Source organism: Stegostoma tigrinum, chromosome 24 (assembly GCF_030684315.1).
Source record: "Stegostoma tigrinum isolate sSteTig4 chromosome 24, sSteTig4.hap1, whole genome shotgun sequence".
In the NCBI taxonomy this organism is placed as follows: domain Eukaryota; kingdom Metazoa; phylum Chordata; class Chondrichthyes; order Orectolobiformes; family Stegostomatidae; genus Stegostoma; species Stegostoma tigrinum.
In genome coordinates, this window is record NC_081377.1 from 7,051,602 (window position 1) to 7,079,503 (window position 27,902).

General features: G+C 43.7%; 1 protein-coding gene across 2 annotated transcripts in view; it reads right to left on the minus strand.

The window, feature by feature from the left end:
• Positions 1-25,363, minus strand: part of LOC125465024 (protein eva-1 homolog B-like) — a 99,132-nt gene extending 73,769 nt beyond the window's left edge. For both annotated transcript variants that reach the window (XM_048558068.2, XM_048558067.2), the window contains exon 1: positions 25,116-25,363. The gene's annotated coding sequence lies outside the window, so the exon portion shown is untranslated. The remainder of the gene's footprint in view (positions 1-25,115) is intronic.
• Between the last annotated feature and the right edge of the window lie 2,539 nt (positions 25,364-27,902).

Below are 27,902 nucleotides of genomic sequence, written 5' to 3' on the forward strand. Positions count from 1 at the left end.
CTTAAGTACCCTGGGATGCAGACCATCAGGTCCCAGGGACTTATCAGCCTTCAGACCTAACAATCTATCCAACACCATTTCCTGCCTCATATAAATTCCCTTCAGTTCATCCATTTCCCTAGGTCCTTCAGTCACTATAACATCTGGGAGATTGCTCGTGTCTTCCCTAGTGAAGACAGATCCAAAGTACCTATTCAACTCTTCTGCCATTTCCTTGTTCCCCATATTAAATTCACCCGTTTCTGTCTTCAAGGGCCCAATTTTAGTCTTAACCAATTTTTTTTCTTTTCACATACCTAAAAAAGCTTTTACTATCCACCTTTATATGTTTTCTTAGATTACTACAGTGTGGAAACAGGTCCTTTGGCACAACAAGTCCACATCGCCCCTTGAAGCATCTCACCCAGACTCATCCCCTATAACCCACACACCCCTGAACACTACAGGCAATTTAGCATGGCCAATCCACCTAACCTGCACATCTTTGGACTGTGGGAGGAAACTGGAGCACCTGGAGGAAACCCAAGCAGACACGGGGAGAATGTGCAAACTCCACACAGACAGTTGCCCAAGGTGGGAATCGAACCCGGTCTCTGGTGCTGTGAGGCTGCAGTGCTAAACACTGAGCCACCATGCTGCCAGTGTGCCTTCGTACCTCATTTTTTCTCCACGTATTGCCTTTCTAGTTATCCTCTGTTACTCTTTAAAATTTTCCCAGTCCTCCGGCTTCCCGCTCATCTTTGCTATGTTATACTTGATATTTTTTGTCTTTATACAGTCCTTAACTTCCCTCGTCAGCCACAGCTGCCCCCGCCTCCCCTTAGGATCTTTCTTCCTCTTTGGAATGAACTGATTCTGCACCTTCTGCATTATATCCAGAAATACCTGCCATTGTTGTTCCACTGCCATCCCTGATTGGGTATTGAACCATTGAACTTTGGCCAGCTCCTCCCTCATAGCTCCATAGTTCCCTTTATTCAACTGCAATACTGACACTTCCGATTCTCCCTTCTCCCTCTCAAACTGCAGATTAAAACTTATCATATAATGGTCACTACCTCCTAATGGCTCCTTTACTTTGAGGTCCCTGATCAAATCCGGTTTGTTGCACAACACCAGATCCAGAATTGCCTTCTCCCTGGTAGGCTCCAGTACCAGCTGTTCCAAGAATCCATCTCGGAAGCACTCCACAAACTCCCTTTCTTGGGGTCCAGTGCCATCTTGATTTTCCCAGTCTACCCGCATGTTGAAATCTCCCATAACAACTGTAGTGATAACTTTGTGACAGGCCAATTTCAACTCCTGATTCAACTTACACCCTATATCTAGACTACTGTTTGGGGGCCTGTAGACAACTCCCATTATGGTCTTTCTACCCTTAGAATTCCTCAGCTCTATCCACACTGACTCTACATCTCCTGATTTTATGTCCCCCCTCGCAAGGGACTGAATATCATTCCTCACCAACAGGGCCACCCCACCCCCTCTGCCCGTCAGTCTGTCCTTTCGATAGCACCTATAGCCTTGAATATTCATTTCCCAGGCCCTGTCCACTTGAAGCCACATCTCAGTTATCCCCACAACATCGTACCTGCCAATTTCCAACTGAGCCTCAAGCTCATCCACCTTATTTCTTATGCTTTGTGCATTTATATATAATATTTTTAATTTGTTACTCCCCTCACCCTTCTTATTAATCCCTATTTCACCTGACCATTCTGTATGAACCCTTGTTGAGTTTTCTGCTCGGTTGATTCTGTTGTCTTTCCTAACTTATTTCCACTTTCCCTTTAACTTCCTTCTTACATTTCCAGTATGTCCCCCCCTCCCCCCCCCACTACTTAGTTTAAACACACCTGTGTTGCAGTGGCAAACCTGCCTGCCAGAATGCTGGTCCCCCACCTATTAAGGTGCAGCCTGTCCCTCTTGTATAGTTTATCCTTACCGCAAAATATACCCCAGTGTTCCAAGAATTTGAATCCTTGTTTTCTGCACCAGTTCCTCAGTCACACATTCAAGTCCATTATCTCCCTGTTCCTACCCTCTCCAGCCTGAGGAACTGTAAGCAAACCGGAGATTACCACCCTGGAGTCCTGCTTTTTAGCCTTCTTCCGAGTTCTATGAAGTCTCACTGCAGAATGCCCCTCCTCTTCTTTACGACATCATTAGTGCCGACATGCACCACCACCTCTGGCTCTTCACCTTCACCCTTGAGGATTCTCTGCACTGTGTCAGTGACGTCCTTGATCCTGGCACCCGGAAGGCAACACACCATCTTCAAATCCCGTCTGTTGCTGCAGAAACCCCTTTCAGTCCCTCTCACTATGGAGTCCCCTATTACCACGGCTCTGCATGATGTCTGCCTCCCCGGCTCTGCCTCCATGCCAATTTTCAATTGGCAGACCTGTCCGCCTCTGGGACTGGCAGTGTCGTCTGTCTCGACAGTTTCCAAGAGAGTCAACCTGTTTGCGAGAGGTACTTCCCCCGGGGTCTCTTGTACTTGAATTATCTCTTCCTTCCTCATCGTCATCTCCCTTCTCTCTTCTGGTATCCTCGGTGTAATGACCTCACTGAAGGTCCTGTCCAGAAAATTCTCTTTCTCTTGGATGAGCCTGAGGTCATCTAGCTCTTTCTTTAGTGCTGCAACATGCTCCTTCATAAGCTGAATATGTTCACACTTTCCACAGCTATAGGAGCCAGAAGTATCATCAGTGTCCCTGACCTCCCACATCATGCACGAAGCACACTGAGTCAGCTGGGCAGTCATGTCCTTCACCCTCTTCACCCTGGCCACACTGTCAGTCCAAAGAGCATCCCACCCAGACCCGGCCCTCTAACCCCGCATTTCCTGTGACTAATCCACCTAAACTTCACATCTCTGGACACTACGGGCAATTTATCACAACCAATCCACCTAAACTGTACATCTTTGGACAGGGGGAGGAAACCAGAAGCACCCAGAAGAAACCCACACAAAAATGAGGGGCATGTGCAAACCCCACACGGACAGTCGCCCAAGAGTAGGATCGAGCCCAGGTCCCTGGTGCTGTGAGGCACTGAGCTACTGTGCCACCCACATTATTGGGTGAAGGGTGAGTGTTGCGAGAAAGATCAGAAGAATACCAAAGAGCTAGAGTGTTTGCAGGAGTTTACAGAAATAGGGGGAGGCAAAACTGAGAGAAATTCAATGAGAGTAAGGGTAGTGAATTGAATGGATTGTGCACAGAGGGGGCAATATAGATCAATGAATATGGGACATTACACAAAGAAAGTTCGCCACCTGGAAAGTTATGAATACCAGAGATTGGGACAATTTAAAGTTTATGGAGAGCATTAGATGGAAACGAGCAAGTCAAACATTGGTTAAATTAATTCTGGAGTGACAGAAAATATAGGTAGTAGTTCTGAGGGCAATGGAGGGATGTAATGGGTATTGTGGTAGAGACAGGTGTATTTGGTATCACTGGGGGTTGTAGAATTTGACGTTGAATTCTGGGTTCATTAAAATACCAGAGTTTTTGAGACTCTGATTGATCCTGGATGAGTTGCAATATCTGAGATGTTACCTGAAGACATAGAAACATAGACAATTGGAACAGGAGTACAGCATTGAACCTGCTCCACCATTCAATATGATCACGGTTGGTCATTTAACTCACTACTCTGCTCCTGTTCTCCTGCAATACTCTTTGATCTATTTAGTCATAAGAATGATGGCTTTGGTATTCTCAAAGCTCAGTTGGATGAAGTTTTGCATGACCATGTAGCAGGCAACTGGAAGCTCAGAGTTTTTTTTGGGGAGCAGAACATAGATGTTCTGCAAAATAGCCATCCAGTCTATATTTCATTTCCCCAAGTCTCACAATGGCATAGACTGGGTGAGCACTTCACAGAACGTCTGCATTCTGCCTGCAAAAAAGACCCTGAGCTACCTGTTGCCTGCCTCTTCAACACACTACCCTGTTCCCCGGCCAACATTTCTCTCTTAGGCTTTCTGCTGTTCTTCAGCGAAACTCCGCGCAAGCTCGAAGGAGAACACTTCATTTTTCACTTGGGAACCCTGTAGCCCTACAGACTCAATATCGAGTTCAATAATTTTAGGGCCTAAACTCTCCCATGTCCCTGCCCCCTACCCCACACGCCAGGTCTTGTTATCACATAGCCTGCCATTACGCACCACCAATTAACAATCCCTATTAACACCTTTCGATCCAAATCGTTATCCACTCCTTTGTCTGTCCAACTGTTCTTCTCTCTCTTTGGGTTCTATCCCCACCTATTGCTTACTCCTTACCCCTCCCCCACCCAATCATCTGCATGCAAACCAATGTTTTCCTAGCTACCATCAGCTTCTAAGGAAGGGTCACCAGAACATTAACTCTTATTTTTTTTCTTCACAGATGCTGTCAGACCTGCTGAGCTTTTCCAGCAACTTCTGTTTTTGTCCCTGAATCACAGCACCCCTGAATCATTGGGTTTTCATGGACATTCAAGTTTGATTCTTGAGCGTAGAATGCCAGAATCAGGCTGTAAACAAAAACAAGACAAAGGTAATGTTTGACATAGTCAAAGCAATGAACAGCCAGACTCGGTGTTTGTTAGAATTGATAGTCCTTGGACTTGACTGAAAAGATAGCCAACATACTGTGGGCTGGTGCATGGGTTAGCAATATGTCGGTGCTGGAGGCAGGACGAAGAAATAACAGGCCAACAGGGTGTTACTGGGATCATATCTAGTTCCTTCCTGATCAGTATCATAAAGCAACTCCCAGACAGGAAGACTCAGGCAATAGCAATGATACACTTCAAGCAGTAGGAACACTTGACAAGTCACCAGCCATATTAGGCAGGACTATCATCAATCCTCATTGCATATATAGGAATGAAATACTCTTGTTACAATCTCTCTGCATGTACCACATTTTAGGGTTCAGTCTATTTTAGCACACTTGTACATCACATCCCCCAGAGCTTCTCCCATTCTATTTCCTTCTTCCTGCCAAACAGATAAATTAACTTTTTTCATTGAGCTTTGCTGACTTGGATTCTAAGTTTTTCTTTCTGTTTGTTTCTTCTTGATGTTTGCAGCTGTGCCTCCATCTCTCCTGCTTTGTAGCTCTTCTTTGTGTCGACCAGCTTTAGAGCTTCTGGTCTTAATTCCCTTCATGTTGTACTGATTCCAAGCCAAGGTTGTTAGGTCACATGTATTACTTGTTATCTAAACATTACTGCCACCGTCAAAATAATGCGCTTTATTATTGCCCATGATCAAGCTGTTTAGTTTTTGAGCTCTGTGTGTTTTCTTACCTTCAATGGGATTTGACACAATGTAAATAATTCTGACAGCAAATATTTTGTAAGTTCTAAAATAAAGAAAGCCACTTGTTATTCTGTATATGCACTGGAAGTTGAAAAATACACTGCCTGAATTACTCAGCCCTTACATGCTAACACTCACATACATATTAGATACATATGAGGAAGGAAAATGTGGAGCTTGAATTTGTAGTTATTTCAGTCTCCTTTTGAGCAGGTCTGTAATTTCCTAGATAATTTGATGATTTGAATGGTTGAAAGTTTTGAATAGCAGAAAATTTTCAGTAAACTGTAAGGTTTCTTGTTGAAATATCAGAAGGATGATTTTCAGGTGAACTGAAGTTGGATTGGGTTTGAGAGAATCCTTCTCTTGTTTGCAAGGTGTAACTCTTCATTACCTCGAATATATAGCTGTGCTATAATTGGTTTGATGTCATTCAGATGGACTCTGTATGTCCCTTCTACTGTTATCTTAAAAAGCTTGAACAAGACTAGCTGTTTTACCCATTTGGCCTGTTGCAAGTCCTTCCCCAAATAAAATGTTGAGACAGATTGACAACCATCTTGTCATGTTGCTTTTTTACGCCTCGAGCGGTTGGTTCTTTGTGCTTGGATGAGGGGTCATATCACAATATGATGAAAGGTTAGTAGGTTCCATTTCATATTCATCTAACACACATTGCATTTCAATGTCTGTTTCTATCCATGGTGAAATAGAAAGCAGGATCAGCTATGTCAAGGAGATAACAAGGTGTAGAGCTGGATGAACACAGCAGACCAAGCAGCATCAGAGGAGCAGGAAAGCTGATGTTTCAGGCCTCGACCCTGAAATGTCAGCTTTCTTGCTCCTCTGATGCTGCTTGGCCAGCTGTGTTCATCCAGCTCCACACCTTGTTATAACAGATTCTCCAGCATCTGCAGTTCCTACTATCTTGGCTATGTCATTGCTCTTTTTGTTAATGTCTCATTCTTTAAAAAAAAGGGGTGTGAATTTCACAAGTCATTATGATTGTATTTAATTATTCAGATACGTGTCTGGGTTTCAGGACTGTCTAGAACCACTGCTACCAACATACACAGCTATTGTGCATACATCTATTTTTGGAGAAGGCTTGAAAATGTGTTATGTGTCTTCAACTCCCCCATATTGGTCACGGCATTACAATTGACCCCTTTAGAATTGATACAATTTATTAAAGGGTTTTTTAAACATTCCAAAAGAAACAATGGCAGATTCCACTGACCTTCTAAAGAAATTGCATAGTTTCCTTAATTGCACGGCTTCTGTCTACAGCAGGAACCTCTTAGCACTGGAGCAGTAATACCTGTGCAAGGTCTTGTGTATCTGCTGGGAAGAAAGACACACTAGTGTCCCCAACCAAGACAATATCCCCAGCATCCAAGCACTGAACCCCCTTGATTGGCTTTGATGGGCTGGGCACGTCTCCCACATGACCGAGACGATACACCCCGAGCTCTGAAATGGCAGGGAAGCCCCCACATGGACAGAGGAAGTGTTTCAGTGATACTCTCTAGGCCTCACTGGCAAAGTGCCGCCTTTCCACTGATACCCAGGTGTTGGGTGACCTCGAGACTTGCCGTCGGGAAGAAGCAGAAGCCGGGTGTGAACAGCGAAAAAAGCGCGCTGCCACACCAACACCCCACTCGCTCCATCCCGTGACCACCACCTGCCCCAAGTGTAACAGAGCCTGCAAAAGCCATATTGGTCTGCCTGAACCCATATGGGCTCTCCCGTGAGTGGAAGAGAGTGATCCTTGTCTGCAAGGGATTGAGGATGACTGTTTCTGTCACACCTTCTAAAAGGGTAGCCATAACAGCATCATTGCTGCGAGTGGAATATAGGGACCTAAAGGTGTACTGTAGGGTAAGAGTTTTCAGTTGGACAGCCTAGGTTTGTATCCACTAAGCATTAGAAGAATAAGAGCTGACTTAATTGAGACATTAAAGGCCCTGCGGACTCTTAATAGGATGTGGACTAGAGGTTTTCTTTCATGGGTCACTATTTATAAATAAGGGGGTTGTCCAATTATGTCAGAGAGGAAGGGAAATGTTTTCCCACAGATGGCTATGATTATTTGTAATTCACTTTCTCAAACGGAAGCATAAGCAAACTGTTGGAATGATTTTAAAACAGAAGTAGATACATTCTTAACAAGCTGAGGGGCAAAAAGTGACAATGTCAGGAAAGTTATTCATAGATATAGTCAACTTGAAAAGAGAATATTTTGTTTTTCAGAGAAGGATACACACGCCAAACGATTGCTAAGCAAATAAATTTGCTGGCTGTCTAAAACCCCAATATGGATTAAATGATTCCTGACAATGAATCATGTGATGTCACATCTGAAGAGTATGAAGAGACAACAACACTTCTAATGGAGAGATATCATTCAAGAAACTGAACTGTGATCTCCTGTGGGTTGTGTCCCAGACCACAGACTTGATGAGTTGAAAGAAAGGCAGCTCTGGGTGAAATCAATGCTTACACATTACCTTTCCAGGAACACAGAGAAATGGAATTAAATGCCAACTGCAATCTCTTTGTGTGCTAGGAAGGTGACATGCTAGTATACAAGTTTGTGGCTCCAATTACAGTGCCAAATTCATAGAATCCCTACAGTGTGGAAACAGGCCCTTTGGCCCAACAAGTCTACACTGACCCTCAGGGCATCCCACCCAAACCCATCCCCTTATAACACCCCTAATTTACACATCACTGAACACTATGGGCAATTTAGCATGGCCATTCTGCCGAGACTGCACATCTTTGGACTGTGGGAGGAAGCCAGAGCACCCGGAGAAAATTTGCACAGACACGGGGAGAATGTGCAAACCCCACATAGACAGTCACCCGAGGGTGGAATTGAACCCGGGTCCCTGGTGCTGTGAGGCTGCAGTGCTAACCACTGAGCCACCGTGCCATGATTGTGATGTGAAGCAACACAGCTGAAACCTGCTATTGCACACCCCAGCGTGTGCAGGTAAAAGGGAAATAAAGCCTTTATCTCTCGGCTGAAAACAAATTTTCAGCAAAGTCTCTGGTGAAGAAAGTGTGATAAATTCCTCTCAGCTAACTACAGAGCCAACAAACTCCAGACAATTACTCAATGGCAAAAGGCCAGCACTCCCAGAACCCTCCATTATTATGGCTACAACATTTCACTAAGTGTTCATCATAGCGATATAAAGCACAGGAACAGACCCTTTGGCCCAACTTGTCCATTCCGACTAGATATCCCAAATTAATCTAGTCCCATTGTTCATCATTTGGCCCATATCTTCCTATTCATGTACTCATCCTCATGAACAAACTAAAAACTGTTTCACACATTGTACACTTGCTTTTGCTTTTTAGACTCACCTCTGATTTCTAATGCATGTGTGTGTTTACTGTGTTCTATTATCTCTAGACTCACTCACTCTAATTCAAGAAAGCCTGATCAGATTGACACCTTCTAAAACACAAATATATTTGAGATGCAAAAAGTTATTGATAATGAAAGGGATTCCTTGCAAAGGAACCTTGTTGTGTCTGGTAAGGCAGGGGGTTGATTAAAGAAGATCAAGTTTATCATTCCTCAACCAGAATTGTAACAAATTAGGATCCTTCGCAAAGGAAACAGTCATAACAAGAGCAATTGGATCAGCCATGATATCAATGGCAAAACAGCCCCAGGGGCCAAGTGGAAAATCCTTCTCCTCATGCATGGGCTAGTATGTATGTTCTTCCTTTCCACCATTCTACACTATAATTAACAAGTGTGAGACCATTGAATAACAAAATGCGTAAAAAGACATGAGCATGTTTTTACAGCTGCATTTGTTTGGCAATGTGACGCTGTATTCAGACATTGCTGAATGATGGCAGAGAGTGTTGATAAGATCAAATTGCCTGCATTCTGCGTATCGCCAGCAATGAAGGATCTTTCTCAAGTCATCACTGTCCAAGTGCCAGGTTCCTCCTTATCTTCCTTCTCAGAACTCCATGCCTGTGATGTCAAGACTCATTTAACCTGACACAACAAACTGTTTGGTTCTGGAATCATGACAACACCATTTAACACAACACAGATCCATGATCCTGACTCAACATGTGAACACAGGAACAGGAGGAGGCCATTCAGCCCATCAAACCTGCAACACCAGCTTTCCTATTCCTCTGATGCTGCTTGGCCTGCTGTGTTCATGCAGCTCTACACCCTGTTATCCAATATTTAAAAGGCATCTGAATGGATGCATGAATACGAAGGGTTTAGGAGGATAATGGGCCAAATGCTGGAAAATAGGACTGGATTAATTTAGAATATCTCGTTGGCATCCACAAGTTGGACCAAAGGGTCTGATTCTGTGCTGTACAACTCTATGACTCTATTTTAAATATACTCAAAGACTAAGCTTCCACAGCCCTTTGAAACAGAGAACTTCAAAGGTTCATAGCCCTCTGAGTACTCAATTCATCCTTATCTCAGTCTTAAATAGCATCCCCCCTACTGTTAAATTGAGCTCCCCGTTTCCCCAAACAGGGAAACAGCTTACCTTCGTCTATCCTCTATGTCCTTAAAGCATCTTGTAGGTTTTAATGAAATCATCCCTCATACTTTGGCATCCAGAGAATGAAGACTGTGTTTTCCCAATCGCTGATCATAGGACAGTCTTGCCATTATGGGAACAAGTCTGATGAACCTTTGTTGCATTCCATCTACAGCAATAGTATCTTTTCTGAGATTAGGAGATCCAAACAATACATAATATGCCAGATAACAAAGCTCCAATGGAGCAAGACTTAACTACTCCTGTACTCCATCCTATAGTGATAAAGGTTAACATTCCATTCTGTCTCCCATCAGTTTGCTGCACCTGCCTTTAGCCTTCAGTGGCATATCAACAAAAACACCTAAGTCTTTTTGCACATCTATACTTTCCAACCTTTTTCTTTCAAGAATTTCCCATCAAAGAGGAAAACCTCACATTTCTCCATATTCTCTTCCATTTGCCATGTTATTGCCCAATCATTATGCCTGTCCTAACCTTCCTGAAAACATTTTACATCTTCTTCATGACACACATTCCTGCTTAGCGGAAAATCATCAGAAAATTTGGAAATGTTACATTTGGCCCCTATGTCCAAATATTATGAACAGCTGGAGCCTGAGTACTGATCCTTGTGATACCCCACTAGTCACAGCCTGTCATCACGAGAATGGCCCATTTATTTCTGCCCTAACCCTTCGTTATCTATCTGTTTGCCCAATCATTAATCCACACCAGTATGTTGCCTCCTATATCATATGTTTTTACTAGCTAACCAACCTCCTAATCAAAAAACCTTCAGAAAATTTAAATATACTACTTCCATTGATTCTCCTTATGAACTTTGTTAGTAACAGCCTTGAAAATTCCAACAAATTTGTCAAACATGATTAGAGATAATGGGAACTGCAGATGCTGGAGAATCCAAGAATACAAAGTGTGAAGCTGTATGGACACAGCAGGCCAAGCAGCATCTCAGGAGCACAAAAGCTGACGTTTCGGGCCTAGACCCTTCATCTGATGAAGGGTTTAGGCCTGAAATGTCAGCTTTTGTGCTCCTGAGATGCTGCTTGGCCTGCTGTGTTCATCCAGCTTCACACTTTGTTATCTTGTCAAACATGATTGTCCATTTACAAATCCATGATGCCTACACCAAATCAGATCATTTTTATTCAAATGTTCATTTATCATATTCTTTGCGATAGATTCCAACATTTCCTTCCTGCTGATGTAAGGCGAATTGGTTTATAGTTCAGTGTTTTTTCCCTTATTGCTTTCTTAAATATTGGAGTGATAGTTGCAAGCTTCCAACATGCAAGAGCTATCCTAGAATGTATAGAAGCTTGGAATTACCAATACATTGACGATCTCTATAGCCAACTCCTTCAAAATTCATGGTATAAACAATCAGGTTCCAGTGACATATCAACTTTCAGCCCTGTTAATTTCCCCGGTACAATCTTCTTACTAATTCCAATTTCATTGAAATCCTCATTCTCCCTGATCACTTTGATCCCTAATTCTGAAAGCAGGCATAATGTAATCATTTAGTTTTGTTGCAATTTCTCTATTCCCTGTTATAGGTTCTCCCAACTCTACTTTTAATGGACCAACATTTTTCTAAGCATCTCTTTTACGTGCCTGTAGAAGCTTTTACTGTCTGTTTTATGTTTTTGTTAGCATGTATTTGAGTTCTCTTCTTCCTTTCCTTGTCAGTTTCTTAGGTCTCCTTTGCTGTATTCTAAAATCTTCACAATCATCAGATATATTACCATTTCTGGCTTCTTTGTTTTTAAGCTTATTCAATTCTAACTTCCTTTGTGAGCCAAGGTTGACTGACCTTTTTGGACCTTTTGTACATTGAAGGATGTATAGCTGCTGTGAACGTTGTAATAGTTCTTTGAAGATTGTCCATTACCTATGTACAGTCATGACTTTGAATGTATTTTCCACATTCAACCAATTTGTGTTTCTTGCTTTGATGATTTCCCTTATTCAAACTTAAGATCTTTGCTTCAGATTGGACAGAATGAATGGTCTCAATCGTGTCCAGCTTTAACTGCATGTGTTGCCTCTTGAAGCCCACCTTGGTTAAGTCTATAAATTCCTCAGAGACTTGGAACTCAACTACAACTTGTGGTGCATTATAATAGAGATACTCCCCAATCTCCTGCAACAGATAGCAGATAAAAACTGGGACCGCAAAGGGAAAAAAATCTGATCAATTTTAGTCATTGAGTCCAGTCTGGGACTTCATTCTGGCCCAGATTAATGTTATTCAGTTGATGGCCCAGTTCCTATACCAGACCAATACTGTCAGTTTCTCCACATGGTTTCAGGTGAAGAATTATCCTCATGAGCAGCATCCATGCTCTTCCCTCAACCCATTCCCTTGGATTATAACTCTGCCTTAGTCCTTGGCTCTCTTGAACTGCTGAGTCAGAGATGTGTTTTTATCCATTTGTGGGATGTGGGCAGTGCTGGTATTTATTGCCTGTCCCTATTCCCCAGAGCACTATAAAAAGTCAATCGCATTGCTGTGCGTCTGGAGCCATGTGCAGGTAAGGATGGCAATTTCCGGCCCCAAAGGACATTAGTGAGCCAGATGTGTTTTTACAACAGTTGGCGGTGGTTGCTTAGTCACTATCAGGCTGGTTTGTAGAATCCAGCTGTTCATTCAATTCAAATTTCACCATCTGCAGCAGTAGGATCCTGCAGCCTGCGGTTGCTAGGGCAGTGACATCACGACTATGCCACTACTTCCTTTCTGCTCATCTAAATCCCATGCCATATATCCATAAAATTTAGGAACAGGAGTAGGCCATTTGGTCCAGCAAGACCCTCCTAACCCCCACTCTGCCAATCAATGAGATCATGGCTGAACTGACAATCCTTGCTTCCACTTTCCTGCCTTTTCCCCATTACCCTTGACTCCCTTACTGATTAAAAATCTGTCCAAGTCAGCCTTGAATATACTTAACAACTGAGCCTCAAAACCCTTCTGTAGGAAAGAATTCCATAGATTCACCATCCCCTGACAGAAAGAAAGCATCCTCCTCATTCCTGTCTGAAATGGGCGTCTCTATACTCTGAGATTATGTCTTAGATTTTCCAACAAGGGGAAAGAACCTCTCTGAGCCTACCCTGTCAAGTCCCCTAGGATTCTTATACGTTTCAATAAGATCATCTTCAGTTCTTCTAAACTCCAATGAGTACAAGCCCAGTATTCTCAACATCTCCTCATTGTCCCATACATATAAATCTAGGCTGACCCTCCCAGTGTGATGCTGAGAGAGTGCTCTACTTTCAGAGGTGCCATATCTCTTGCAAGATGCTAAATCAAGAATGCATCTGCTACTGTTTTGAAGAACAAAGGAGTTCTCACTGGACACTCAGCCAATGTATATCCTTCTACCTCGATCATTAAACAGGTTATCTGATCATTATTACATTGCTGTTTGTGAGATGTTACTCTCCACAAAATGGCTGCCACCTCTTCTACATTACAACTGTGAGATACTTCAGAACATACCCTAGTTCATAAACTGGTCAAGGAGCAGTAACATTAAGCCAAATCAGAATTAGTGTGCACATTTGTTTGAAGAAGCATAAAAATAGTCGAGTGGCTTTGGCAGCAACTAAACTATATGCCCTTCTGGATACCATATCCCCCTTTCTTTGGTGGCCACGTGTTCAGTTATCTCAGTTGTAAGTTCTGGGTTTTGCTCTCTGAACCTCTCTGGTACTCAACTTCTGTTTCATCCCATTCAGATGCTGCTCAGTGTCTACCTATTTGGCCATGTATTTGATGTCACCCATCCCAGTGTCTCTTTCTTATTTGGTGTTGATATGGAGTTGATTGCTTCGCCGTGCTGACTGGTTTCTGTGCAAACATTTCAGCCCCCTTCTAGATGACACTTTCAGTGTTGTCTAGCCTCAGTTGGGAGTGCTGTGTTCTGACCCACTCTGAATGTATATCGTATGGGCTGTTATGTTATAGTTCTGTCCAGTTTTCCTCCATTAGGGGTAGATAGATGGTATCTATTTCAACATGTTTGTTTATGGTACCAGTGGCTGAAAATCAGGCCTCCAGGAATTCTCATGCATGTATCAGAGATAGTAGGAACTGCAGATGCTGGAGAATCCGAGATCAGAAGGTGTAGAGCTGGCTGAGCACAGCAAACCAAGCAGCATCAGAGGAGCAGGAAGGCTGACGTTTCAGGCCTAGACCCTTCATCAGATGGGAACGAAGCTGTTGGGATACCCATTGTTTGCGAAGTCTTTTTAAAGGTGTACCTCCTCCTTTTTATGCAGCTCCAGGGCGTTGCAGTGTGTTTTCGTTCATTTAAACAGAGTCTTGAAGCAGCTCTGTTTGTGAACACTGGGGTGGTTACTGTTGTAATTCAGGATTTGGTCTCTGTGTGTCATCTTTCTCTATACCCTGGTAAGAAATTCACCGTTGTTCGTTTGTTCCACCATTACGTCTGGAAACAGGAGCTGATTATTGTTTTCCTCTTCCCTGGTGAACATGATCCTGATGAATAAGCTGTCAATAAGGTGATGTGCTTCTTCTAACCTTGCTCGTTTGATGAACACAAAAGTATCGTCCACGTACATGACCCATAGTTTTGGCTGGACCTGAGAGAGGGCTGTGTGTTCAAGTCTTTGCATAACAGCCTCCCCTCTAAGAGCCCTGAGGTGGGTGATCCCACTGGTGCCCCATTAATTTATTCATATACCTGGCTGTTGAAAACGGTAAGGCATGGGTCTGGTCATTTCAGCATATTGTCTTTGTTAGTGGTTTCATTAGAGGTCTGTGTTTTTAGATTGTCTAGCAATGAGGCCAGTGTGTCCTTTGCTAGTGTCCTGTCGATAGAGATGAATAGTGCTGTAACATCCATGGACGCCATCAATTCATCCTTGTCGATTTTTATGCCTCCGATGTTATTCAGGAATTCCTGAGTGGAGTGTACGGAGTGAGTTGATCCATTGGTGAGGCATTTCACTCTATGTTGTAGCTCTTTGGCTAGCCTGTGTGTCGGTGTGACTGGGGCTATTTTCCATGGAGTGTCAGAGGCTGAGGGGTGACCTTATAGAGGTTTATAAATTCATGAGGGTCATGGGCAGGGTGAATAGCCAAGTTCTTTGCCCTGGGGTGTGAGTGCCAAAACCAGAGGGCATAGGTTTAAGGTGAGATGGGAAAGATCTCAAAGGGGCCTAAGGGGCAACGTTTTCATGCAGAGGGTGATGTGCATATGGAATGAGTCATCAGAGGAAGTGGTGGGGGCTGGTACAATTACACATTTAAAAGGGACCTGGATGGGTACATGAATAGGAAGGGTTTCGAGGGATATGGGCCAAATGCTGGAAAATGGGACTAGATATATTTAGGATATCTGGTTGGCATGTACAAGTCAGACCGAAGTGTCCCAAGGAACCCTAACCAGATAAATAGAAAGCAGGACATAACACCAGCGCTTCATCGGAGGCTCACTGATGATGTTACCTAGAATGGTGACGAAACATCTGAAAACTAACCTTCCAGCTCAGCGAGCAAACTCACATCTAGTGTCTGTTTCTATGCTGTAGAGCTCTATGACTCTATAGCTCCATGCCTGTCCCAAACAGGTAAAGAAACATATGCAAAGAAGCCAACCGCTCTGAGCCTCTCTCTGACAGCCCCATAAGGGGAACAAGCTCAAACAGCAAGAGGAATGTATAAAAACCCAAGCATCCACCCCCGTTAACACCAGTTGCAGGCAGTGCAGATCTAACGCTGCACTGTTTTGTCACCTCAGGACCCATATCGCTGGAATATAAGTAAGTTATCCTCAATCTTGAGGGTCTGCCTGAGAGGAAGGAGGAGGTGGCCTGCCCATAGGGTTACAACCCCAACACCAGTGGCCTGGAGGCAGGAGGAGACCCTGAACTGGGCACTTAATGGGTGCGACTGGCACACAATGGGCGGTAGTGCTCTGAGCTTCCTGCTGCTGGCTCTATCCTTTAGTCATGCTAAGACATGAGGCTTTTCTCACCGTAACATCCCCCGCCATCTTACCTACAGCCTGCCAGGCCAAGTCCAATCAATGTTATTTTAATGCCAGCTGTATGATATGGTTTGCCATGGGCATTAAGGTTCAGAATGGCAGCTCTGACCCAACTGCCCTTCCAGGTGGACTGTAGTGTTACATGGTACAATATCAAAGTGTAGCAGGGGAGATTTGATCAGTGTTCCAAACACTATTTATCCCATAATCACAGCTTTTAGATGGTGCTGAAAGGTTAGATTTGCATTTAATGTATGTGGTTCCATCATTATTTGTAGTTGTCTTGGACATTGATAAGGCCACTTTTGGAGTACTAGATACAGTTCTGGTTTCCCTGCATTAGGAAGGATATTATTAAATTGGAGAGGTTTCAGAAAAGTTATTTGGGCTGGGAGATTTGAGTTCTAAAGAGAGACTGGATAGACTGGGACTGTTTTTCCCAGAGATCAGGAGCTGAGGGGTGGCTTTAAAGAGGCTTATAAAATCATAGATTTCATAATCATAAAATCATAAAAGAGGGGCATAGATGAATAGCAGAAGTCTTTTCCCCAGGGTAGGGGAGATCAAAATGAGAGGGCATAATTTTAAGGTGAGAGGAGAAAGACTTAAAAGGGACCTGGGGGCAGTGTTTTTCACAAAGAGAATGGTCCGTGTATGGAACAAGCTACCAGAGAAAGGGGTTAATGCAGGTACAGTTACACCATTTGAAAGACTTTTGGACCAGTGCGTGGATAGAAAAGGTTCGGGGTAGATGGGCCAAATGCAGGTCAATGGAACTAGTTTAGTTTGGGAAAGCAAGTCGGCATGGGCAAGTTGGGCTGAAGGGTCTCTTTCTCTGCTGTATGACCCTACCCTTGACATAGTACTACAGTGGTTTGCCTTCTGCAGAATGGCTGACAAGTGAAAGCTCATGGTCTTCCTGCCTGCTATCAGACGTACTGGGAGGACTTACAAGCTAGGAGTTGGCCTGTCTGGCTAACACCCTCAGTGCCCATCAAGTCCTGAAGTGGGATTCGAACGCAGATGTTCTGGCTCGAAGCTAGGGATTCTTACCCATTCCAACTGAATCCTTCTTACCGTATAACTAACAAATGATCAGGCCATTATCACTTCTGTTTTTATGGAAGTCAGCTGTGTGTAAATTGCTGGTAGATCTACTGCCTGGTATAGTCCTATTTGTGCCATAGTTTTCAAATGCCTGGTTTGTTTCTAAGCAACTCTCCTCCAATTCTTTCCAAGCAAAGCTCACAAACAGCTACATGGGCCTGTGGGTCTTCTTTATAATTCACTTCTATCCCTGCTGAGCTTATATTGCAAATCGCAATGTGTTAATCTCAAAACAGGTGGGGATTTAAAATTCACTTTTGGAAGAGCATTCAATGATACAAAAATGCTCTTGTTTCTGCCACCTCGCCTTTAGCAAGGTCTTAATACAGGCATATCTTTCCATCATTGTCTTTACCAGCGGCTTAAGAATCATTCAAGAAATGTGTAACATCAGTGAAAGGCAGCTTACGGGTTCCTACGTAACTCCAAACCCTTTTTACAAACATTTGCTTTGGAAACTCGTGCGTCCAAATCATCAGTGCATCTTACGAAACTAAAACTTCAGGGAGACACGTTCGTGATGATGAGGTCACTCAGCAATTTCCTGGGATCTTTTCATTGCTGCACCCGACAGAAACAGCAATTAGCTCTAAACAACCTTAAAATCAATGGTGATCAGAAATTTGCTGAGTGTAAGCCAATTTCACTGGAGCTGCCAGCTAATACGTGAAGCAATGGCACTGCCAGAGCTGTTGCTGAGTTGGCAGCAACATGAACCAGCTACAAGCAGTTCAATTTTACAGCGAAACCAAAATTGAAAGACACACACATTCCTTTCATTCCTGAGGATGTTTGAGGGTGACCAGTTTACGGAGTGAATAGAAATTTTGCAAGTCGTCTTAAGAACGATGATTTATTTACATCAAGAGATAATGACTTTATTTCTTGATACAGTCAAGGGGAGGTTTTAAGAGAGGTGCAACTGCTCATTCTTTCCTTTTGACTTTTTAATTCATTACACCATCATCCCTTCAGTAAGATTTGAGCAGCTTCACTCTGGGACATCTTTGAATGATGGACTAACCTACACCTCCCTCGGAATTATCGAGCTATTTATGTCGCAGAAGTAACATCAGGCAAGGCTATACCACATCAAACAGACTGTACTTTATCAATATGCCTTCCCAGTATGAACATTGCACGTTACAAACTACAGCAGTAGCTACCTTGGGGGATGATTGAAAGATACTGGTGTGTGTCAGGGTATCAATAGGAACTGGTACCTATATAATACCTAGACTATAATAAAATCTTTCAGGAGCATCAAAGAAAATCAAAGGAAAAAAGTGCAACTTTCCACACAGAGAGAGTAAAATACAGTAAACTTCCAAAAAGGGATTTAGTCAGAGTCATAGAGGTCCAGAGCATGGAAACAGGCCCTTTGGCACAACTGGACTATGCCACACAGTTTTCACAACTAAACTAAGTTTAGTGACAGGATCTGTATACAATGTAACAGAGTGACAGGATCTGTACACGCTGTAACAGCGTGACAGGATCTGTACACAATGTAACAGCGTGACAGGATCTGTACACAATGTAACAGCGTGACAGGATCTGTGCACAATGTAACAGCGTGACAGGATCTGTACATGCTGTAACAGGGTGACAGGATCTGTACACGCTGTAACAGCGTGACAGGATCTGTACACAATGTAACAGCGTGACAGGATCTGTACACAATGTAACAGCGTGACAGGATCTGTGCACAATGTAACAGGGTGACAGGATCTGTACACGGTGTAACAGCGTGACAGGATCTGTACACGCTGTAACAGCGTGACAGGATCTGTACACAATGTAACAGCGTGACAGGATCTGTACACAATGTAACAGCGTGACAGGATCTGTACACAATGTAACAGCATGACAGGATCTGTACACAATGTAACAGCGTGACAGGATCTGTACACAATGTAACAGCATGACAGGATCTGTACACAATGTAACAGCGTGACAGGATCTGTGCACGCTGTAACAGGGTGACAGGATCTGTACACAATGTAACAGGGTGACAGGATCTGTACACAATATAACAGCGTGACAGGATCTATACACACTGTAACAGGGTGACAGGATCTGTACACGGTGTAACAGCGTGACAGGATCTGTATACGCTGTAACAGCGTGACAGGATCTGTGCACAATGTAACAGGGTGACAGGATCTGTACACGGCGTAACAGGGTGACAGGATCTGTTCACGGTGTAGAATTTGTGTCGGTAATGATTACTTAAAAAACAGTGTAGTCCAGCTTCCTAGATTAGTGTTATTAATTTTGTAAGTAGCTGTGCAAGAGATTGGGAATAATTGATTAACAAATTTACTGGGACTAATGTATGAAAGCAGGTGGAAGATGAAAGAATAAATGAACCCTATCCATACACAAAGTCTGTGTTGAGAAGAGCCCTATAATTAACGTAAAACTTTCTATTTATTGTATATATTTTATTCTCTGCATGAGTTTTCAAACATATTGGTTACTATTTTCTTGGATAAAGTCCTGCTTTTACGTCAAACTGTGAGCTCCAATGAAATGTTTTTTCCGCTCTCACTTGTAAGCAGTTTCTCATGTTGCCTGCTTCCATTATTAAACACAGCTGCCTTGCTGCAAAACGTGGAAATGCTGGTTTCTCTCCAGCTGTGGACTTAAGGTCAGGATTTCAAATCAATACACAACACACTGAAACATTTTTTTTCATTTCATTCATAAATGCATCTGTGTCTGCCCTATCAATATTCTGTGCCTGGTTGACAATGGAGGTGATATTAGGTGATGGTAATCGCTCAGAAAGACAGTGATGTTTGCTCACAGCAAGACCCTGTACGTGAAATTTTTTAGCATGGGTGTTTCTGATACATCACCATCAAGGAATGAAGTGGGACGTTTCTTATTCGCTCATAGGATGTGGTCAACATTGTCTGGGCCAGCCTTTATTGTCCAACCCTAGTTGCCCTTGAGGAGATAGTGCTGAGCTGCCTCCTTGAACTGCTGTCGTCCATATGACACAAGTAAATCAACAAATGCAATTAGAGAGGGGATTCCAGGATTCTTACCCAGCAACAGTGAGGGAACAGCGAGATATATCCAGGTCAGGATGCTGAATGATGAGGTCCTGGATTGTCTGGCCCAGAGGTATGGACAGTACCAGCTGCACTACACAAGACTCCACTGATGGTTGATAAAATTTCACATATAATCGAATTATTGTCAATTCACCACTTGTCTTACTCAGTGCATTCTAACTTCAGACAAGATATGAAAACTGAGCCCACAACGTCCATCTCAAATAGATCGCCGTGACACAATTTCCAAGAACTAAAGAAAGGTTCACCTCATTGGTCCTGGCCAATATTAATCCCTCACCCAACATTCGTAATATGGTGAATCTGGCCATTTTCACAATTCCATTTGTGTGAGCTCACTGGCTGCAAATTGGTTGCTTTCTTCACCACACTAAAACAGTGAAATAGAAATAGAACCCCTACAGTGTGGAAACAGGCCCTTTCGCCCAAAAATTCCACACTGACCCACAGCCCCCAAATTTATACATCCCTGAACACTACAGGCGATTTAGCATGACCAATCCAGCTAACCTGCACACCTTTGGACTGTGGGAGGAAATTGAAGCACCCGGAGGAAACCCCGGCAGACACGTGGAGAATGTGCAAACTCCACAGAAGCAGTCACCTAAGGGTGGAATTGAACTTGGTCCCTGGCACTGTGAGGCAGCAGTGCTAGCCACTGAGCCACCATACCACCCCCGGTAAGAGGCAAGTAAGGTTCCAAACAAATGCAATATATTTTTTTCCTTTGTTTGGAAAGCAAGAAACTTTAGAGCAAGTTAACAGAGAATTACAGCTAAGCAGCAAAATTCATGCTGTTGTAGGAAATTGTGGGGCCCGCAAGACTCTGGAGAGATATTTTGACTGGAAACCTTTGCAAGACTCTCCTGATAAAGCTGAGTGAGAATAAATGCAGATGCCTTTCAAAATGCCTGTAGGCATGGGATAAGTCAAATGGCCTCCTCTGTATTGTATGATTGCATGTTAAGAGAGGGAAGGAACTTGATGTTTCAGTTACAACAACCAAAATGAAAGATAGCTATCACTGTAGACAATTAAAAGTTTATCGCTTCCTGTTCTTGGAGCTTTTGTTTTAAAATTTGTCCCAGAGCTACAGAAAACAGACATCTGCTCCAGGTTCAATCATTTCGGGCTGAGATCTCTTTGCTGTTCACTTGAGGACAAAAAAAATCCATCAATATTCTCAGGAATCATCAGCAGGAATCTCTCAAATAAAGGCCCAAATTGCTGGGAATCAGGAGGCCGATCCCTTTTCACCTTCAATATCCATTTGTAAGCCAGCTGTGAAAAAAGCAATCATCAGCCTCCACATGTAAACAGACCTGGTCGAGCTGACTCAATACTGCAATCAAATATGTTTACACATACATCGCCTTCTTATCTCATGCTGAACTGTATCAGCTTTTACAGTTGTGGATATTTTGCAGAATAATTAAAAACTGTCAAACAGTTTCTGGCTCCCTTCCAATCTGCTCACAACATTTGGTAAATAACAGAGCTGTACTAATAAGGTTCAATCCAAGATAACAGAGTGTGGAGCTGGGTGAACACAGCAGGCCAAGCAGCATCTCAGGAGCACAAAAGCTGACGTTTCAGGCCTAGACCCTTCATCAAAAATGGGGGAGGGGGAGCGGGCAATGTCTCAGTACCTTATGTTTGGATGTTAATTCTAACTGTAATATTGTACATATCTGTAGAGCGTTAACACCAATGTCTTCCAGATATGAAGACAATAAGAAGGAAGGCAATAATAAGCCATGAAAAACTGATTAGGCCATACTAAGCTTAGCTTTGAAAAGCCTCGGGAAAATAGGAAAGATCAGGGGCTTCCAACTCTGAGGTTCTGGGAACAAATAAATTAGAGTAGGAAACAATGAGATGAAAGAGATAATGCGAACTGCAGATGCTGGAAAATCCAAGATAACAAAGTGTGGAGCTGGATGAAAACAGCAGGCCAAGCAGCATCTTAGGAGCACAAAAGCTGACATTTCCGGCCTAGACCCTTCATCAGAAAAGGAGGATGGGGAGAGGATTCCGAAATAAATAGGGAGAGAGGGGGACCAAAGATGGATAGGGGAGAAGATAGGTGGAGAGGAGAGTGTGAGTGGAGAGGTAGGGAGGGGATAGGTCAGTTCGAGGAGGACAGACAGGGCAAGAAGGCGGGATGAGGTTAGTAGGTAGGAAACGGAGGTGCGGCTTGAGGTGGGAGGAGGGGATAGGTGAGAGGAAGAACGGGTTAGGCAGGTGGGGATGAGCTGGGCTGGTTTTCAGATACATTAGCAGGAGGGGAGATTTTGAAGCTGATGAAATCCACATTGATACCAGTAGGCTGCAGGGTTCCCAAGCGGAATATGAGTTGCTGTTCCTGCAACCTACAGGTGGCATCATTATGGCACTGCAGGAGGCCCAGGATGGACATGTCGTCTAAGGAATGGGAGGAGAGTTGAAATGGTTTGCGACTGGAAGGTGCAGTTGTTTGTTGCAAACCGAGACGATATGTTCTACAAAGCGGTCCCCAAGCCTCCGCTTGGTTTGCCCAATGTAGAGGAAGCCACACCATGTCCAGCGGATGCAGTATACCACATTGGTGGATGTGCAGGTGAACATCTGCTTGATGTGGAAAGTCATCTCGGGGCCTGGGATGGGGTTGAGGGAGGAGGTGTAGGGGGAGGCTTAATTCATGCCCAGCTGTTGCAACTGGATCAAAGACCCTGTGCTGGGGTAGACCCAATGTAGAACCAAGTTCCTCCACCTATGTGCGCCCACCTCCCCCCCACCCCGGCTTCACTCAGCTAAGGACAACATGTGATACTCCTATGGTTCATTAGACAGTGCCATACTATCAAAGGATGAGTTCAGGATTCTACCAGAGTAGTTGGTGGATATTATATTCTGCTCACTGTAAATTTGGAATTAAAAGATTGTCTCAGTAATTTTATTTTATTTCACTCATGCGATGTGGGCATCGCTGGCAGGCCAGCATTTATTTCTCATCTCTAGTAGCCCCTGAGCAGAGTGGCTCGCTAGGCCATTTCAGAGGGCAGTTGAGAGTCAACTACATGGCTGTGGGTCTGCCGTCACATGTAGGCCAGACCAGGTACAGGTGGCAGATCTCTCTCCATAAAGGACATTAGTGAGCCAGGTGGGTTTTTCCCCACAACTGAAAATTGATTCATGGTTGTCGATAGATTCTTAATTCCAGTTATTTCTGTGAAGTCATCACCAGTTGTGTTAGAAAAAACCACTCACCTGGTTTCCTAATGCCCTTTAGTATGGACTGGTCCACATATGACCCCAAACACATAGCCACATGGTCAACTATTAGCTGATCTCTGAATTGACCTAACCTCAGCTCAAGAAAATGGCTCACGACCCCTTTCTCCAGGGAATTTAGGGATAGAAAGCATAAGCTGGTCCAGCCAGCAACTCCGACCATCCATGTAAGAATAAAACAATTCCTACAAACATCTGCTGTCATGCCTCACATCCGAAGAATGGCTACTTCGGGATGACAGACACGGCTGGTCGGCATTTGGAACCCACGCCCGATTAGGAACAGGAACAGAAATTGCTGGAGAAACGCAGTGTCTGTAGAGAGAAAACACAGTCAACATTTCGAGTCCAGCGACCTTTCTTCAGAACTTCAGCAGGAACCCTCGTTACAGAATAGAACAGAAATCCTGAAGGACCGGTGGGGTCTGGGATCGAAGAGGGTGGGGAGAGGGGAAGTGAACTGCTGTCACTCTGATATCAGCTTCTGCATCGTTGAGGCAGACCCAGTGTTGACTCATGGCTTGCTTTGGTAGATGTCACTTTGGGCCCAGTGCAAGAATTGTGGCTGGATCGGTGAGGTGCGCCCAGAGGAGATATATGGCTATGACGGTGTCAAGTTTGGGCCAGTGCAGTACCCATTGGCATTAGTTGTGTCTGCACTGGTGAGGTCCAGCAAGTACTCATAGTGGCCAGGTAGAGGCGAGATGGTGCCAAAGAGTGGCAAGTTCCATTCTAGCGTCAGGAGCACCACGAAGAGGATGCATGCCTGGCCACTAGGCCCAAGGCCCATGGGGAGCACTTAACAAGAAATTGGGATACTTCCTTTATTTCTTAATTTTTCTGCCTTTATATTCTATGTCTTAGTTTATTTTTTGGTGTTTTCAGATGGGGACAGAGAGTGGCAACACTATACACCACTCTTCACTGTATTTTGTAACAGAATACGCATGACAATAAATGGATCAAATTGAATATCAATAATTCAAACAATTCAGCATCATTCACATCGAAGAACACTTCCCCGCAACAGATACCACCATCAGTCACAACCCTGCAGCTGACAGCATTTAACAGGACACAAGGTTTATTTATTTCACTGTTAAGCTTTGGAAAAACAAAACAAATGAAATTTGGCTTAAGCTTTCCCATGAGTTAAGGACCTGTCTTGGCAACTCAAAACTAAAATAACATCCTGAGGCTCATTTATGCAGTTGGAGGCATAACGGCTGAAGTTATGTTCCCTAACCAATATTCGCTGAAATTATCTCCCTCTCCCTATTCTCTGTCCTCCCATTCTTTAGCCTTTGGCACCTTGTTATTTCTCTCCACTTTTACACCTTCCCACTCCAGTAATCCTCTCCCTTTCTGTTTATCCCTCAAATGTTGTTACCAGGCTGACTCATTTGCTGAATCTTAGAGTCATAGAGCATAGAAACAGGCCCTTTAGCCCAGCTTGTCCACAATGCCCAGTTTCCACACTGTACTGTTTGCCTGTGTTTGGACCATATCCCTCCACACCTATCCCATCCATGGACCTGCCCAAACGTTTCTTAAATGACAGAACTGTACTCCCTTAAACCACTACCTCTGGCCGCCCATTTCACACACTCACCACCCTCTGTATGAAAAAAAATTGCCCCTCCGAACCCTTTTGTGTCTCTCCCCTCTCACCTTACAATCTTGCCCCTTACAAACATCCACCCCTGCACCCCCCCAGCTTTTCTGTTGCACTCACCAGAGTGTTGCTCACTCCCTTCCAAGTTGTGCCTTGCAGTGGCTGCAGCTGGATTCTCAGCTCTGTGAGTGCTCTGATCGCTCTGATCACCGATATTTTTTCATGATTGTCCCTCCCCACCCCCCCCCCCGAGGCTTCTCAGTGGTGCCACCTTGCAGGGCTTGCCAGCTGCTGCCTTGTTGTGGGCACCAGGCAGGACCCCGATCTCAGCAGACCCGCCGCGAACAGCTAACATCCATCAGCGGCTCTAAGACTTTGAGAGTGTTCTCTCCCCCCTCTCAAGCCAGGAATTTTCAGTAAATGATTAATCGAAGCCACAGCATCATGTGCCACATCACAAGTTCAACACTCTGTGTTTTCAGTTCAAGAAAGTGACGCAGCTAAGTCCTTGTCGACAGAGAATCGACCTGCCAGTTTGTTGTAAAGTTGGGGGCTGGGGGTGTTGGTGATGGGGAGGGGTGGCAGGGTCTACAGTTGTAAAGGAGCACCCAACAGCATTTGTTCAGCTCACAGAATTGAAAAAAATCCACCCAGCTGTCCTGTGGAACACAATCCGAGTTCTATTTAAAGTGCTTTCTGGGACCTTAAGAAAGCAGGCATAGGAATGGTAACCATGAGAGCATCATACATAGGAACATGAGGAGGCCATTCAGGCCATCAAACCTATGTGAGCATGTGAGCATGGCTGATCAAACATTCCTTTGCCTTTTACTCAGCCCCACCCTCATAAGCCTGTACACGCACCACTGGTAATCAGAAATCAATCAGTCTCTATCTTAAATATACTCAGAGACTGAATCTCCACTGCTGCCTACGGTAGACAATTCCAAAGGTACACAATATTTGGAGCAAAACAATTTCTCCTCATCTCAGACCTAAGTGACACTGTCCTTATTTTTAAATTGCGCCCATTGGTTCTGTCTCCCCAAACAGGGGAAACATTTGTTTTGCATCTACACTAAGTGTTCTTTTAAATATCTTCCATAAAACCATGAGAACATAGGCATAGGAGTAGAAACAGACTATTCAGTCCATCAAGTCTGCTCTACCGTTCAATGAGATCATGGCGGATAATGATCGGCGTCATCTCCACTTTCCTGCCTTTCCCCCATAACCCGGAATTCCCTTGCTTTTAAGTAAACTCCCTGTCGTAGCCTCTGATTCTTCAAAACTCTCGAGAATACAGACCCAGTTTGCCCAATCTCTCTTCATAGGATAGTCCACCAATTCGGTAACAAGTCTGGTGAGCCTTCGGCGAACTCTCTTTTCTGAGATAAAGAATCCAAAATTGCACGCTGTAGTCCAGGTACAGCCTAGCCAGATGAAAGTAATGGTGTCCTTATACTTTGCATCCAAACGAGTTGTGTGTATTTATAAAAATGTATTAACTTGTTCATCACGTTATTCCCTCTTTTAAATGATTTACCAGTCCAATCAGTATTACAATGATATGGCCCATTCTACTATACTGGAACAATAACCAATTGATTCTGCAGTCCAATCACAATAGGAGTGAGATAATCACAATGGGAGTGATATAATCACAATAGGAGTGACACAATCATAATGGAGTCAGTCAAAGAGTGATTTCAAGGTTGAATTCTGATTGCAAGATCCATGCCCTTAAGAAAAACTTGCTTATATTTATACAGCGATAACAAGGTGTAGAGCTGGATGAACGCTGCAGGCCTAGCAGCATCAGAGAACCAGGAAAGCTGATGTTTCGGGCCTAGATTTAGGCCCAAAACATCAGCTTTCCTGCTCCTCTGATGCTGCTTGACCTGCTGTGTTCATCCAGCTCTACACCTTGTTATCTCAGATTCTCCATGATCAGCAGTTCCTACTATCTTGTGTTTATACAGTCTCTTTCACTGCCTCAGCATGTCTCAAAGGAAGTACTAAATGTTGCTGCTGTTGTAAAATAACCTTGTGTCAGTTTGCACAAGTAAGGACGAAGACTTACAATTATGAAGTGCCTTTAACGTAGTCAAGATCACACAGCCTTTTATCATCAAACAATCTGGTAATGAGCCAGTAATCTGTTACTGTAATGAACCAGTTACTGATGTTGCTTGAGAGCTACATATTAGCCAGGATGGGTGGAAGAAAGCACTGATCTTTGAAATATCACGAGCAATCTGGTATATCTACCTGAGAGGGCAAATGACCTTCAATTCACTATCTTCTGTGACAGTGCAGCATTCCCTTGGTGCTGCATTAGGTCTTTTGATCTAGATTGCTTGTGCAAAATGCTGGACTTGCTGGTATGCAGAGAAAGTTATAGGTTCCAAGTCCATCTCTGAAGACTGCTCAAAAATATTAGTTGATAATCCAGTGCAACCTAGAGGCAGTGCTGCACTGTTAGTTGTGCCATTTTTCAGGTGAGGTATTTAACTGATATCCCGTCTGTCCTCCCAAATAGATGTAATGATCTCAGGGTGCTACCTGAACAAGATCAGGTTTGGTATCTGCAATATACTGGCACTTATTTATCCCTCAATCAATGTTACAGAAACAATTTTTCTTGTCAGTATCACTCTGTTGTTTGTGAATCTTTGTTGCTGTGTACACATTGGCTGTTGTGCTACATTACACAGCAACCACTTAAAATGCTTAATATCTTTGGGACTTCCGATGGTCATGAAGGTTCTGTATGAGCATAAGTGCTTCTTCACTGTTCCTAAAGCTGTTAGAGATCTATGCCATTTCAGCTTTGCACCCAGTGGAATAGGTTTGCTCATGTAAAAGTGAAAAAGATGCAAAGGATTAAGAAATTAGATGTTACTA